At 37.3% G+C, this 15,382-nt stretch overlaps 1 protein-coding gene across 2 annotated transcripts in view; it reads right to left on the reverse strand.

Annotated features, from left to right (window-relative positions):
- The window catches only part of NELL1 (neural EGFL like 1), an 875,786-nt gene that overhangs the window by 689,276 nt on the left and 171,128 nt on the right, over window positions 1-15,382 (reverse strand). The gene's annotated exons all lie outside the window — the stretch shown is intronic.

A 15,382-nucleotide genomic window follows, 5' to 3' on the forward strand; every position in this document is an offset into this window, starting at 1 on the left:
ATAATGTAAGAACACCCAAACCACTGAAGCATCCTGTAGCTTGCTGTGAGTCACCTAAACTTGTTCTTTCTTTACCCTCTGAATAATAACAGCATAATCAGCTCAGAACTGATCAAAAGGAAATGGAGTGGTAGTCAACCATCTCAATAATGAAAATCTTTGACAATCAGAAGATTCAGAGAAGCCTGTCACTACCAATCACCTATTTTCTCCGATGGATGCTATATTGAAAGGAAGAAATCCCCACCCTGTGTTCTGGATCTCTGATGGGAATCACCTCATGCTAAAGGCTCCTCGGCCAGGCACCAAGTGTGATTTCCTCCCCCTCTTTTTCAGCAGGAGCACTTTTACTGCACTATCCACAAGGATCCACCAGCACCCAGAAATTAGGTTTGACAAAGGAGGAGATTTTGCTTTTACTTTGCCTATGAAGCGACATATTAATATTTAAAACAGAGAATGATGTTATTTTAGCCTAAAAATACATCTATATGTATTTAACCTAAAAATACAATACTAAGCGTATTTAGTTCTGGAGCAATAAAGCAAGTGTGGTTCTTGGACCCAGGAGGCAGCTTCTACAAGATAAATATTAATTAGAAGCCTGAAGATAGACCAACCTCTCACTTAAAGGGTGCCTGCCTCTTTTACAGAAAGGGAGATTTCTGCAGCAGTGGACTGATCAAGATAATGTTTCTATAAAGAGACACTGACATGTTACCCTTACCGGTGCCATCTCACCAAAGGATGGCCAGAAGCACTGACTGACAGATAAAATTCTACGGGGGAGAGGAGTTTTGAAAAGTTCCTTCGAAAAAGCCATTTGATGAGGCTACTTTGTTGGGCAACAAGGAGAATCACATTGCTCCCTAATGAGAGGATCAGGGTGGAACTGGCAAACCCCTTCTGGTGCTTCTCACTGGTACCTTTGGGCTGGAGCTCCAGAAAAAGGCAACAGGGTGTGTCTCCTCCATGGGACGCTGAGAAGTGAAATGTGTTCACCATCTAACAGTTAATGGAACGGGGTAAGTAAGCCTAAAAAATAGATGTTGAATGAATGAATGAATGAATGAGCATAAGCTCGACGGAGCGGGGGGAAGGCTAAGTTTAAATCCCATTTCTATCACTCACAAACTATGTAAGACTGACAACTTGCTCAACCCCCAAGTCCCATTGTCTCATCTATACAGTTCGGATAATAGCTACCTCATTAGGATGCTCTGCAGATGAAATGTAATTAACAGAGAGAATATATGTAGGGCAGACAAGATAGAGAATGCAGGAAGCATTCAATAACTGTCTACTCTTCCACCACCTACAACCCACCTCTGCAGCAAAATGATTCAGTCTATGAATACTCCTTGTGTTTTCTGCCTGTATCAGGTAGCTGGGCTCTTAAGCACAAGGTTCCTGACAGCTACAAGGCAACACTCAGCAAGCTTACCACTCTCCCTCTCTTACTTAATTACCAGCTCCTAACTGAAACCGAAGTCCCTCAAAGGCAGGAAAAGTGCCAATCACTTCCACAATGTAGTGTTAACGTTAAGCACACAGTGAGTATTAAATGTGTAACCAAGAAAGGGGGAGGATGCGTGTTGTAACCCACTAAGCATTAAGTGCTTTTAATACGTATTCTTACATAACCTGCATTACTTTTGTGAGAGAAAACTTGGCCACTCTGCCAGGAATATGATACATTTCTGGTCTGTACTTCAGAGTATGTTGTCTGCCAACCACATACCTTGTACTATTCTCTATTTTTTTTTTAATCTTTATTTTTGAAAGAGAGAGTGTGAGCAGGGGAGGAGCAGAGAGAGAGGGAGACACAGAATCCGAAGCAGGCTCCAGGCCCCAAGCTGTCAGCACAGAGCCCGACGCAGGGCTCGAACTCACGAACTGTGAGATCATGACCTGAGCCCAAGTTGGAAGCTCAACCGACTAAGCCACCCAGAAGCCCCAACCTTGTCCTATTCTAAGCACTTGCTGAATAACACAGACCCAGTTCTCACTCTGGTAAAGCTTACAATCTAGAGTGTGTCACTAATAAACACCCACATGAGTTATATTCAGGACCAACTATGTAATTGGCAGAGCCCTTTCAAAATTTATTGAAATGTTAAAGACAGCAACAGCAGAGAATGAAGCCCATCACGGGCCTTCTAAGTTTAGCACCCCATGGGACTGCACAGGTCAACTGCCCATGAAGTCAGCCCTGCCTGTACTTGAGATCACACTAAAAGTGATGAAGGCAGTGGAGGCAGTGTCGTGGGAAAGCATGTGGTAGTGGTAGAATGATTTCAAACGGATTCATCTCCCGGTACCCACATTTTTCTGCAGCTCACAATGGTTAATTCCAATGGTCTTATCTTCAAGTCCAGTGATGCTCCAGCCTGCCCAAATCTTTCTTCTAGTCAATTTTGCATTTCAGTTGTACTTCTTAGCTGCAGACTATCTGTCTGGCTCCTTTTTATAATTCCTGTCTCTTCATGGATATTCTCATGTATTCATACCTAATTTTCCTAACTTCTTAGTTCTTCATGTATGTTTTCCTTTATAGCTCCTTATGCCCATTTAGTATGGTGGTTTTAAAATCTTATCTAGTAAGTCCGCTGTCTAGGCTTGCACAGAGTTGGTTTTTGTCTATTTTATTCCTGTGAATGGCAATACCTTGTGATTTTATTTAAACACTGGCCATTTGAATACTATAGTGACTTGAGATCTAGAAAGAGAATTCTCTCCCTTCTCCAGGGATTCCTGGGTTTTGGTTTTGTTTTATTGTTGAATGCTCTAGCAGTGCATTTGTTAAAGGACTTTCCCAATTTTTTTTTTTTAAAGAGACTATATTCCTTATCTTGCCTGGTCCTGAGCTTGTGTTCATATAGTTTTTAGACTGACTTCCTTGAATGCTAGAAGGAGAAGGGGGGGGGGGGGCAGAGTAGCAAAGGGAGAGGAGTGAAGGTGGAGAGAGGGAGAGAGGGAGGGAGGGAGGGAGGGAGGGAGGGAGGGAGGGAGGGAGGGAGATGGAGAAAGGGAGGGAAATAGAAGGAGGAAGGGAAAGATACTGGATGCCTTCTCCTTTAATACTTAGACATGCTTGCACTAATCCTGGAGATCAGCCCAAAGACCCAGCTTAGAGTGTCTGAGCCTTTTCTGAACATGTATTTGGCTTTGGACAATGCATGTGCACTTTCTATGCACAGGTGCTGTTCAATACCATGATTTCCCAAAGACTCTCTCTCCTTAGCATTTCATCCTGGCTTTATGTGGTCTATTATGTGTCAACAGCACTTCTTTCCTGAAGCAGCTGCAAATTATGTTACATTTGCAATATTTTCAGGCAACACCTGTCACTTTCCTGACCCAGAAGAGTTCTTAGACAAGTGTCTCGTACCAGTCCTTCAGGTAGTTCCATACAGAATGGATTTACCTTATGATATGTAAATAAGGTCTCCGCTCCCTCCAGAATCAGGGACCACTGTCCCACACTGAGAACACAGACTGACAATGAGATGCTACTGAGCTATGACCAGTATGAGGCAAGGGTAAAAAGATATCACAAAGCTTTCCTACTACTTTAATGTTGCACTTATTCTTGATTGAGAATTTACTTAGTTTGCTTTAAACCTTTGACTATTTTCCTAAATTTTAACAAAATTGGTTCTGACAATTCCTGCTTATTTTTTATGTTTCTACAGAGGGACAGAGGCTCAGAGCTAGCTGCCTACTATGCCATTTTGCAATCATCCAGCTACCTATGTTAATTGTTGAACATATATTACAGTTTGTGATCATTCTAGAGACCAAGGTAAAACTCTAATCTAGACCATCATCAACACATGTTACTATGTCTCTGCAATATTTTGAAGTGTTCCCGGACTTGGGAACCAGTGCTGTCCTTCATTTCAGACCCAAGTCCCCAAGGAAAGTGTAGCTTCACCAAGAAATAACTAACTACAGAACAAGAAAGAGCATTAAATGTGAGTCAGTTTAGAACTGAGACATCTGGACAAATTTCCGTGGATTCTTAGAAACATGGAAAATAAGGGAACGTGGAAAAATCACGCATGTATATATTCAGATGTGTGTGTATATATACTTATATGTGTGTGTGTGTGTGTGTGTGTGTATTGACTTTAAAGATTTATTTTTGAGGGAGAGCACACACATCCACACAAGAGGGGTAGGGGCAGAGAGATAGGGAGAGAGAGAGAATCTCAAGGAGGTTCCACGCTGTCAGCACAGGGCTCTGTTTCAAAAGCGGTGAGATCATGACCTGAGATAAAATCAAGAGTGGATGCTTAACTGACTGAGCCACCCAGGAACCCTGTGACATGTTCTTTTTTTTTTCTTTTAGTATCTAGGACATACAAAAGAGTTGAAAGCAAAATAAAGCTAATGCCTGCAAATGTAGCACCCACCTTAAGAAATGAAAGATCACTATAGTTGAAGTCTTCTGAGTGTCCATCCTTAAATTTCTATTCCTTCCTCTAAGAAGTAAACTTGTAAATTAAGTGCTTATTCCCATGTATTTATTTTTTTACATATGTGAATGTATAAATAAGCAATAAATTGAAATGTCTTGCATTTTTAAATTACTTAATACTATAATTTTCTCCTGCTACTTTAATTTCAATGATTTTGGTGTTTATTTATAGGATTCTACCATTTATTTAAACATCATCCCACTGATACACACCTTTTTCTCCAAATTTTTTTACATTAAAAAAGCTCCCGTGAGGACTGTACATCATATCTTCTTGGCTACATGTCAAACTTTCTTCAATGTGTATAGAAGTTGGGGTCATGTGTCATAAGATATGCATGCCTTTAATTTTATACAAAAACTCCCAAACTGCCCTCCTTAGTGGCTCAACCAATTCAAGTTTCCACCACCGTGGCTCGATTAACCTCTCCCACACTGAGCATCATCCTATTTTTGTTTTCATTTTTGCCAGGCTGAGGGGTAAGAAATGGTATTTCATGGTGTTTTTAGTTTGTATTTCCAAGATAACTACTGAAATTGCATTTCTTTTAATAAATTCATTGGTTATTCACATGTTTCCACTTTGGGAAACTGCCTTTTTATACCTTTTGCCTGATTTCTTATTGATTTATGAGCATCTTACTGATTTTAACACTTCTCTACTGGATATGCTCTACTAATTGATCTGGTTGCCCAGGTCATCTTTGAGAAACATATTCAACTTGTTTTGTATATTAAATTTGTCAATAGTATCTTTAACGGCTTTATACTTATTATTGCTTCTTTCCCACCCTGTGATCATGAATATATGCTCCCATATTGTCTTCTAAAACTTGCAAAGTTCACACTTAGGTATTTTGCTTAATGCTTATTTATTTGGGGGTGGGGGCAGGAGGAAGGGAGGGAGGGAGGAAGAGAGAGAGAGAGAGGGAGAGAGGGAGAGAGAGAGAGAGAGAGAGAGAGAGAGAGAGAAAGGAAGAGGGAGAGAGAGAGAGGGAGGGAGGGAGGGAGGGAGAGAGAGAGAGAGAGAGAGGAAGAGGGAGGGAGGGGGAGAGGGGGAGAGAGGAGGAGAGGAGGAGAGGAGGAGAGGAGGAGAGGAGGAGAGGAGGAGAGGAGGAGAGGAGGAGAGGAGGAGAGAGGGAGAGAGAGAGAGAGAGAACAGGCACTGGTACCTAGTGGAGGGGGGGAGGGGAGGGAGGGAGATAGAATTCCAAGCAAGCTCTGAGCTATCAATGCAGAGCCCAACTTGGGACGTGATCCCATCAACCATGAGATCATGACCTGAACTGAAATCAAGAGTTGGATGGTCAACAGAGTCACCCAGGTGCAACACATTTATGTATTTAATTGTAATTGATTTTGGTGTATGGTTTCCAAATATATTAAAGGTTTTCCTGACAATACACACCAAAATCAATTACATCAATTAGTATATACATGAAATACTTAAAGCAGTGATTTTCATAACCATTTATTTATGAATACATCCCTTCCTCATAGATCAGGAATGCCAATTCAGTTATGTATCAAGTTGCCACAAATAAAAAGTCCCTTTCTGGCCTCTCCAGGCTATTCTCTTAATTCATGTGCCAATCCTTACATGGATATCAAACTGTTGATTGCTATAAGCTTATAATAAGATCTGAAAGCCATTCCTTTTACTGCAGAAATATTATTGGCCTTTATTCTTCCATATCATTTTTAAAATCAGCTTGCAGATTTTATCAGAAAATAAAATCCTTTGGGGAATTTATTATAAGTTCATCCAATTGAGAAATCAATTTGAGTAGAATTGCCATTTTTAAGCCTTCTCCAAGCACCTGTCCTCATTTAGGTCTTCTCTAATGATTTTTAAAAAATTTTTATATTTTTTCCATAATCATTATACATATATTTTTATCCTTAAGCACTTTATACATTTTTTGATCTTATAAATGAAATATTCTATTTAACTGCATTTTGTTGATGCTACTTTTTTCAGCAATGCAATTGATTTTCTCTCTGGTTTTTATATCCAGCACTGTTTCAGAACAATCTTGGTAACTGTAATAATTTGTGAATTCTATTTTCTATGCAATCCATTATATAATTTCTCACTATTTTTTTTTTTTACTAACCCTTGTGTTTTGAGGGGTGCGTGGGGACATTTTGGGGGTTGGGATTTGTTTTTCTGCCAGAAGGACCTACACTATCATGTTGAAAATAAATTATGGTAATAAAGATTCTTGTAAGATTCCAGATTATAACAGGAATTCTCTTAATATTTAAACTATAAGAACAATCGTTTTTGCATGTTTGCTTCATGCACACTTTCAGTTTAATGAAGTTTCCTTCAATTCCTATTTTGCTAAGAATTTATCATGAGTCAGTACTGAATTGTATCTAGTGCTTTTTCTCCCTCCGGAGATAACCATAGATTTTTCTGTTTAATGTGACTTGTATTAGTCGATGTATTGATAAAAGTAGTTTAGCACTGTTGAAATCACCAACTTGGTCTCACACACATCCAGACACACACAGCTAGATTTGGATTGCTAATTTACGTTATTTTTTTTTTTAGAATTTTTAATCTAATCTGTGTTCAAAAGTACAGTGTATTATAAAACTCCATTTTTTTTTTAATTTGAGAGAGAGAGAGAGAGAGAGAGAGAATGCATGAGAGCTGGGGAGAGGGACAGATGGAGATAAACAATCTTAAGCAGGCTTGAGGCTCAACGTGGAGCCTGATGCAGAGCTTGATCCCATGACCCTGGGGTCACAACTTGAGCAGAAATCAAGAGTTGAATGCTCAACTATCTTCATAAATGAGATGGGAGATATTTTCATTTATTCTCTTCTCCATAAGAATTTATACAAGATAGGAATCATTTCCTTGGATGTGATAAAACTCCCCTGTAAAACTGTCTGAAGCCAGTGGTTGTTTGGTGGAGAGACATGGTAAATTGTGAAAATCGGTCACAATCCTTTGCTCCTTACCAGACTGCTACCCTGTGCAATGGGAATTTGTAGTATTTCCCATCAAAAGATGAAATCTATTTCCCATATCCTTGAGTCTGGCCTTAAAACTTGCTTTGGCCAATATAATGCAACAAAATACAATGTGCAAGTTTTCAGCCTTGGCTTCCAAAGACCCTGCATATTTCTACTCCAGCTCTGGAAACCCTCATCAGCCGACTTATAAAGAAGATCAGGCTAGACTGCTGATAATAAGAGATCACATGAAGGAGAGATGTGCCATCCCAGCTAAGTCCATTCCAGTATAGCCAGTCCCCAGAAAACCAGAAGCTGCTCAAACTGCATGAGTGAACCCTCAGAATACAAGAATCAGTCATCTCAGCCCAACCCAAAGCACCAATGCACAAAACTGTGAGCTAAATACTTGCTGTTTCAAGCCACTAAGCTTTGAATAAACTTGCTTTGCAATGAAAGCTAATACAGATTTTGTATCATGAATTCCTTAGAATACTTTATTGATTCTAAGACCATGTTTCATTTCCAAAGTCCATTTTGATAATTTATAGTTTCAGGAAATTGCCTATTTTTCTCTAATTTTCCATTTTATTATATAAAATCAATGATTAATTACTGTTTTAGTATTTGCAGTATTTTGTTTTTTTTAATGCTTTCTCTCATTTTTTCTTGCTCAAACTTCCAGATTTGTCTTTTCAAATGATCAAATTGTGTTTTTCCAGATCTTGTCTATTGTATCCTACTCCTTATTTTCATTTCTATTCTTATATGTTTATTTTTTCATTTCTTCTTTCATTTATTTATTTCCATTTGCTAACATCTCAAGTTGGATACTTTACTCATCAATTTTTCTGCCTTTTTGGCCTTTGTAGGATAGAACTAATTGGATAGTTTCTATTTTACTCTCTTACATATTTGCGGGGGGCTTGCAAATTTTAAGTACATCAAACTTTCTCTTTGTAGTTATTTTATAACTTATTTAAGAAATATTTTTTCCTACATCAAGGCCATAAAGATATTTTTCTATCCTATCTTTTTAGGCTTTACTGGTTTACCTTTCAGATTTACATCTATAATCCCCCAGAATTGATTTTGCATGTAGTGGGAAATAGAGTCCAGGATTAGTATTTCCCCATAGGGATATTCAGTTGACCTAGCACCCTATAGTGAGAACACCATCCTTCCAGAGTATTCTGTAATGCTGCAATGTATATTTAAGTTACATATCAGGTGTATGCATCTTTAAAATTGTTTATTATGTGGTAATTTTGGGTGCCTTGAAGTTTGATCATGCCAGAGCATTCTACAGCTCCTTTTTTTTTCATTTGGCCTGTTTCTTTTTCTCTCTCTTTTTTTTTTTTTTTTTTTAGGCATTTCACTCCCAACATTCACGAATCCCTTTTTTTTTTCCTTCATTTTCACAGTTTTTGTTAAAGAGGGTTGATAGAACTTTTTACAAATATCTCTTTCTCAAATACTTAAATGTGAGGGCAACTGGGTGGCCCAGTTGGTTAAGCACCGGACTTCAGCTCAGGTCATGATCTCACAGGCTGTGAGTTCGAACCCTGTGCCTGTTAGGTTCTGTGCTGACAGTTCAAAGCCTAGAGCCTGCTTCAGATTCTGTGTGTGTGTGTCTCTCTCTCCCCCCCTGCCCCCCCCCAGTCTCTCTGTGTCTCTGAAAAAATGAATAAATCTTAAAAAAAAATTTAAATCTGGAAGTAATATTTTTATTTTTGTGTTGGTGAATTTTTAACATGTGAACTTAATTTAATATAGCCAATTTCTCTATTCATTTTCTAAATACAGGCCTTATAGTACTTTAAAATCAGATAGCCCCAGCATTTTGTCTTGTAATATTTTTATTTTTTCCAAAATTGGGCATTATTATTTAATCAAGTAATGATTAAGGTTTGTGTATACTCCCCATTTGTTCACCAATTCCCCCTTGTATTTTGTATGTCTTTTCTTTTGCAAAGTTTCTTTAACGAGCACCTGTTGGTCATAAAACAGTTTTATTTATCTATAAGTTCTTATCTCATGCTCATTCTCAAATGAGAATTAAGCTGGATATATGCTACTACATTTGGGAGTGATTTTCTTCGAAAACTTTGAAAAAAATTCTTTCTATTATCACTGTCTTCTGCTGTTACTGATTAAAAGCCAGCTGTTCAAGCTGTTATTCTCCTGTGGAAAATTTACCTTTTAGGAGCTATTGTTAGTATCTTTTCTGTGTCTTTGGGGGGGTTCTACTATTCCAGTAATATGTCTAAGTGTGGCTATCTTGCTTGTGTAATAGATTAAAATGGTCCAAACTTCTTCCCTTCCTCACATCCATATCCTTGCAACGATATACAGAATAGTCCTTCAAGAGATGGACTAGGAGTTTGGCTCTTGGTTATGACTTGCTCTGGGCAATAAAATATTAGCCACTGTGTAAGGCAAGCCGAGCCTTGAAAAGTACTAATAAGCTCAGGCTTGCTGTCTTCTTACACTTGGACTCTTAAGACTGTCATGTGGATAAGCCCCTAGACCACTAGAGAATGAGACCATATGGAGAAGAACTGAGGTACACTAGTCAACAGCCAGCCTACAACCAGAGATGTCAAGAGGCCATCTTAGATCATCCTGCTGATCTGCCAAATGACCACAGACATGTGAGAGCCCAAGAGATAACAGCATAGCCAGACCAGACCAGAAAAATCATCTAATCACACAAAGAATTGTTATGTAGCAGCGTCTGGGTGGCTTAGCTGGCTAAGCATCAGACTTTGGCTAGTAATCTCTAATGAGATTATAAAATGAGACTTTGGCCTGTGAGTTCAAGCCCTGCGTAGGGCTCTGTGCTGACAGCTCAGAGCCTGGAGCCTGCTTCAGATTCTGTGTCTCCCTCTCTCTCTGCCCCTCCCCTGCTCATATTCTGTCTGTCTCTCTCTCTCTCAAAAATAAAAAATAAAAAAATAAGAATTGTGATCTAAAGAAAAAACTCAGAAGCTTAAAAAATAGCTCAGTTTCTTGATAGACAACAATAGCTAATATATACCTTGATTACATTATAATTGCTATAATCAGAATTAGTGTTTTATCAATTTTAGAGAATTCTTAGCCATCATACTTCTAATGGAGCACATAACCCCTTCTATTATCTTCTGGATTTTTCAAATATATATGTATGAATATAAACACACTAAACACATATGTAACATTTTTTTCTATATTTCTTCTCTACATTTTAAGCTTTTTTCTATTTCCCTCTCTTTAGCTTCCCACTATTAAGGTAATAACTTTGACAGTATTTTCTACTCTACAAATGCTCTCCCCACCTGTGTCTAATTTACTGTTTAGTGGGTTGAAGTTTTTTCTTTTACTTCAATACCTATATTTTTCTTTTCTGGAACTTCTTTTTGGTTCAGATCTCCCTCATCATATTTATACTCTCTAGTCATCACAATTGGTTATTTTGTTGCCTTAAACATTTTAAAACATCAGGATTTTCAAAATTTCTTTTCTTGTAATTTCAATTTCTGCAGCCCTTTGAGGGCTAATTCAAAGTTTGTTATTCCTTCTAACTCTCACTCATAAGGACTTAAAATTCTATTTGCATGATCTTAATCTGTGGGAATCCTGTGAGGTCTGCGTAGAAGGAAAACTTCTCCAAAGATAATTTGTATTTTCTTCATCCAGAATCCCAAGGTTCCCAATCCAGGAATGCTTTAAGACAGTTTCTCGAACTTCATGGGCAAAATAAATCCAAATTTCCAGGCTGCATGATAGCAGGACTATGGTTTCAAATTCTCATTACAGAACTGTGTGAAACTGAGGTGGAGAAAGACTAGTTACTGGATTGCTTCCTGTGGCTAAGTAGTAGACGCTTCTGTCCACCCTTGGCTAGAGATGTAGTCTTCTAAATTGTGACTTGGTTTTAGAAGTTTCTGCTCCATCTTCCAATCTTGCATGAGATCTAGGACATTCTTCCCATCCTGCACAGACTGTTGAAATTTAAAGCTCTAACTGGGACTTCCACGCATCGTTGTAGCATTGCAAAATAGTATGGCCACTTTGGAAAATTCAATGGCATTTTCTTATCAAGTTAAACATACGTTTCATAAACAGCCTAGCAATCCCAATGATACATACCCGAAAGAAAACTTGTGTTCATACAAACACCTATGTGCAAGCATTTTTAGTGGCTTTATACGTAAATGGCCAAAACTCATAACTTGAATGTCTAGTAATTGAGGAATGGATAAACAAACTGTAGTACACCCATACTACAGAATTAGAGTACCATAAAAAAGAATCATTGATGCATATAACATGGGTGAACCTCAACATACATACATATATATATGATTTCATTTGTAGAATATTCTGGGAAAGGCAAAACTATAGGGCCAGACAATAGATCAGTGGTTAGTAGCCATTCAGGATTAGAAGAGATGAATCAAAAGTGTTACAAGGGAATTTGGGGAGGTTATGGTATTGTCCTTTATCTTGACTATGATGGTGGGTATGTGACTCTATCAATTTTCTAAAACTCAAAACTGCACATTGGAAGGAATGACTTATGCTTTATGTAAATTATACCTTCAATTTTAAAGGAAAAGAAAATCCCAGGACCAAATGGGTTCATCGGTGAATTCTACCAAACACTTAAGTATAATTTAACACCAATCCTTCTCAAACTCTTCCAAATTTGAGTCTTCCCAAAATTCACCAACTAACTTAAGAGGACCAGCATTATCCTATGCCAAAATCAAGGAATAATACTACAAGAAAACTACAGGCCAATAACCCTGATGAATATAGATATAAAAATATATTAACAAGCTGAATTCATGACACATTAAAGAATCATACATCATGATCAAGCAGATTTATCCCTAGAATGCAAAAAATGGTTCAACATATGCTAATCAATAAATGTGACTCACCCTAATAGAATGAGATTTAAAAAATCATATCATCTCATAGATGCAGAAAAAGAATTGACAAAATACAACCTCCTTCATAATAAAAAGACTCAGAAAATTGAGCATAGAATATTCCACCAAAAAACTTTTAGCACTAATCAATGAAGTCAGTAAAGCTGCAGGTTACAAAATCAACATACAAAAATCAGTTGCATTTCCATACACTAACAATGAAATATCTGAAAAATAAAAGAATCTTATTCACAACAGCATCAACAACAGTGTAATACTTAGGAAATTAACCAGAAGGTGAAAAATCTGTACACTGAAAACTATAAGACTTTGATTAAAAAAAAGAAAAAGAGGGGCGCCTGGGTGGCTTGGTCGGTTAAGCGTCCGACTTCAGCCAGGTCAGGATCTCGCGGTCCGTGAGTTCGAGCCCCGCGTCGGGCTCTGGGCTGATGGCTCGGAGCCTGGAGCCTGTTTCCGATTCTGTGTCTCCCTCTCTCTCTGCCCCTCCCCCGTTCATGCTCTGTCTCTCTCTGTCCCAAAAATAAAAAAAAAAAAGAAAAAAAAAAAAAAAAGAAAAAAATTGAAGTAGACACAAATGTAAAGATATCCATATTCATCAATTGGAAGAATACTGTTTAAATATCCATACTACCAAAACCCTTTTACAGACTCAGTGCAATCCCTATCAAAATCTGACTGGCACTTTCAAACAAAAAAATAAAAAATTTGTTTCAAACCACAAAAGACCTAAGAGCCAAAGCAATCAATCCTAAGAAAGAAGAACAAAGCTAAATGCAACACATTTCCTGATTTCAAACTACATTAGACCCTTTATCAATGCAGGGATTAGTAACTTCTGACTCCCCCAATACTTAACTACTAATAGCCTACTGTTGACTATAGTCCTACCAATAACATAAACAACACATATTTTGTAAGCTTTATGTATTATATACTGTGTTCCTACAATAAAGCTAAAGAAAAATGTGAAAATCCTGAGAGAAAATAGACTTACAGTACTGTACTGCATTTATTGAAAAACATCCCTGTGTAAGTAGGCACGTGTAGTTCAAACCCCTTCTGTGCAAGAGTCAAATGTAGACTACAAAGGTCTAGTAATCAAAGAAGTATGATACTGGCAAAAAAAAATAAAAAAGAAAAGAAAAGAAAAGAAAAGAAAAGAAAAGAAAAGAAAAGAAAAGAAAAGAAAAGAAAAGAAAAGAAAAAACCATAGACCAAAGGAACAGGATCAAGAGCTCAAAAATAAACCGCTGCATATATAATCAACGACTCCTTGACAAATAAGGAAAGAATGGTCTCTTCAACAAATGGTTTTGGGAAAACTGGATAACCGCATTAAGAACAAATTGGATTCCTGTATTACCACTCACAAAAAAATTAAAACAGATTAAAGACTTAAATGCAAGATCTGAAACCATAAAACTCCTAGAAGAAAACAGGGGAAAAGCTCCTTGGCATTGGTCTTGGCAATTATTTTTTGGATAGGACACCAAAAGCATAAGCTATGAAAGCAAAAATTAATAAGTGGATCTACAAACAAAAAGCTTCTACACAGCAAAGGAAACAATCAACAAAATTAAAAGGCATCCTATGGGATGGGAGTAAACATTTGCAAATCAGCAATCTGATAAGAAGTTAATAACCAAAACATATTTAAAAACTCATATGACACAACAGCAAATAAACAAATAAAAGCTGATTATAAAAGGGCAGAGGAACTCAATGGTCATTTTTCCAAAGATGTGCAAACGGTCAATACGTACATGAGGTGCTCAACAACACTAATCATCTGGGAATGCATATCAAAACCCCAATGAAATATCACTTCACACATATTAAAATGGCTATCATCAGAAAGACAAAAAATAACAAGTGTGAATAAAAAGGAACCCTTGTACACCGTGGAAATATAAACTAGTATAGCTATGGAAATTCCTCAAAAAGTTAAAAATAAAACAACCATACCATCCAGCAATCCCACATCTGGGTGTATTATTGAGTACATAGCCAAAAGAAATTAAAGCACTTCCTCAAAGAGGTATTTTCACCCCTATATTCATTGCCACAATACTCACAACAGATAAAACATAAAAAAATTTAAGTATAGGTCAACAGATGAATGGCTAAAAAAGTTGTGGTATGTATACAATAGAATATATTCAGCCACGAGCGAAAAAAATCCTGCCATTTTCAACATTTCCAAATTGACTCGGAGGGCATTATGCAAAATGAAATAAGAGACAAACAAATACTGCATGACACCACTTATACGTACAATCCAAAAAACGTAAATTCAGAGAGACAGTGGAATGCTAGTTGCCACGGGCTGGGGGAAATGGGGAGATGCTAGTCTAAGTATACAAACTTCCAGATATAACACACATAAGGTCTGGGGATCTAATGTACAACATGATCATTATAGTGCCTAATCTTGTATTATGTAATTGAATTTTCCTAAGAGAGTAGGTCTTAAATGATCTCATGACAAGAAATGATAATTATGTAAGATGAGGGAGGTGTTGGTTAATACTGCTGATAATCATTTTGCAACATACAAGTCTATCAAATCTAAAAGTTATACATCTTAAAGTTACAAAGTGTTATAGGTCAAGTATATCTCACTCAAATGGGAATAACAGAAAAGACATTTTCAAATTCTTGGTACTGGCAGACATCCCTCCCTCTGGTTTTCACTTTTCTCCACATATTTGGCCTCTAAGAATTTCCTTTCTTATAAGTGCAATGATGGGTCTTCAAAGATTTTTGTTCCGTTTTATCCAACATTTATAGGCATTCTGAAGCAGAATTTTTTAAAATATCTATTCTACCGCAATGCCAGAAGCAAAAGACTGCCATTCTATTGAAGAACAAGACTTTCTTAAAATTTCATGAAGTTTTTAACTTCTTCATTTTATCAATGTATCCTGTTTCTATAAAGTATAATAACACAGTTATTGTATTACTCTCTTTATAGATAAGAAAAGCA

Source organism: Panthera onca, chromosome D1 (assembly GCF_046562875.1).
Source record: "Panthera onca isolate mPanOnc1 chromosome D1, mPanOnc1 haplotype 2, whole genome shotgun sequence".
NCBI classification, from domain to species: Eukaryota; Metazoa; Chordata; class Mammalia; order Carnivora; family Felidae; genus Panthera; species Panthera onca.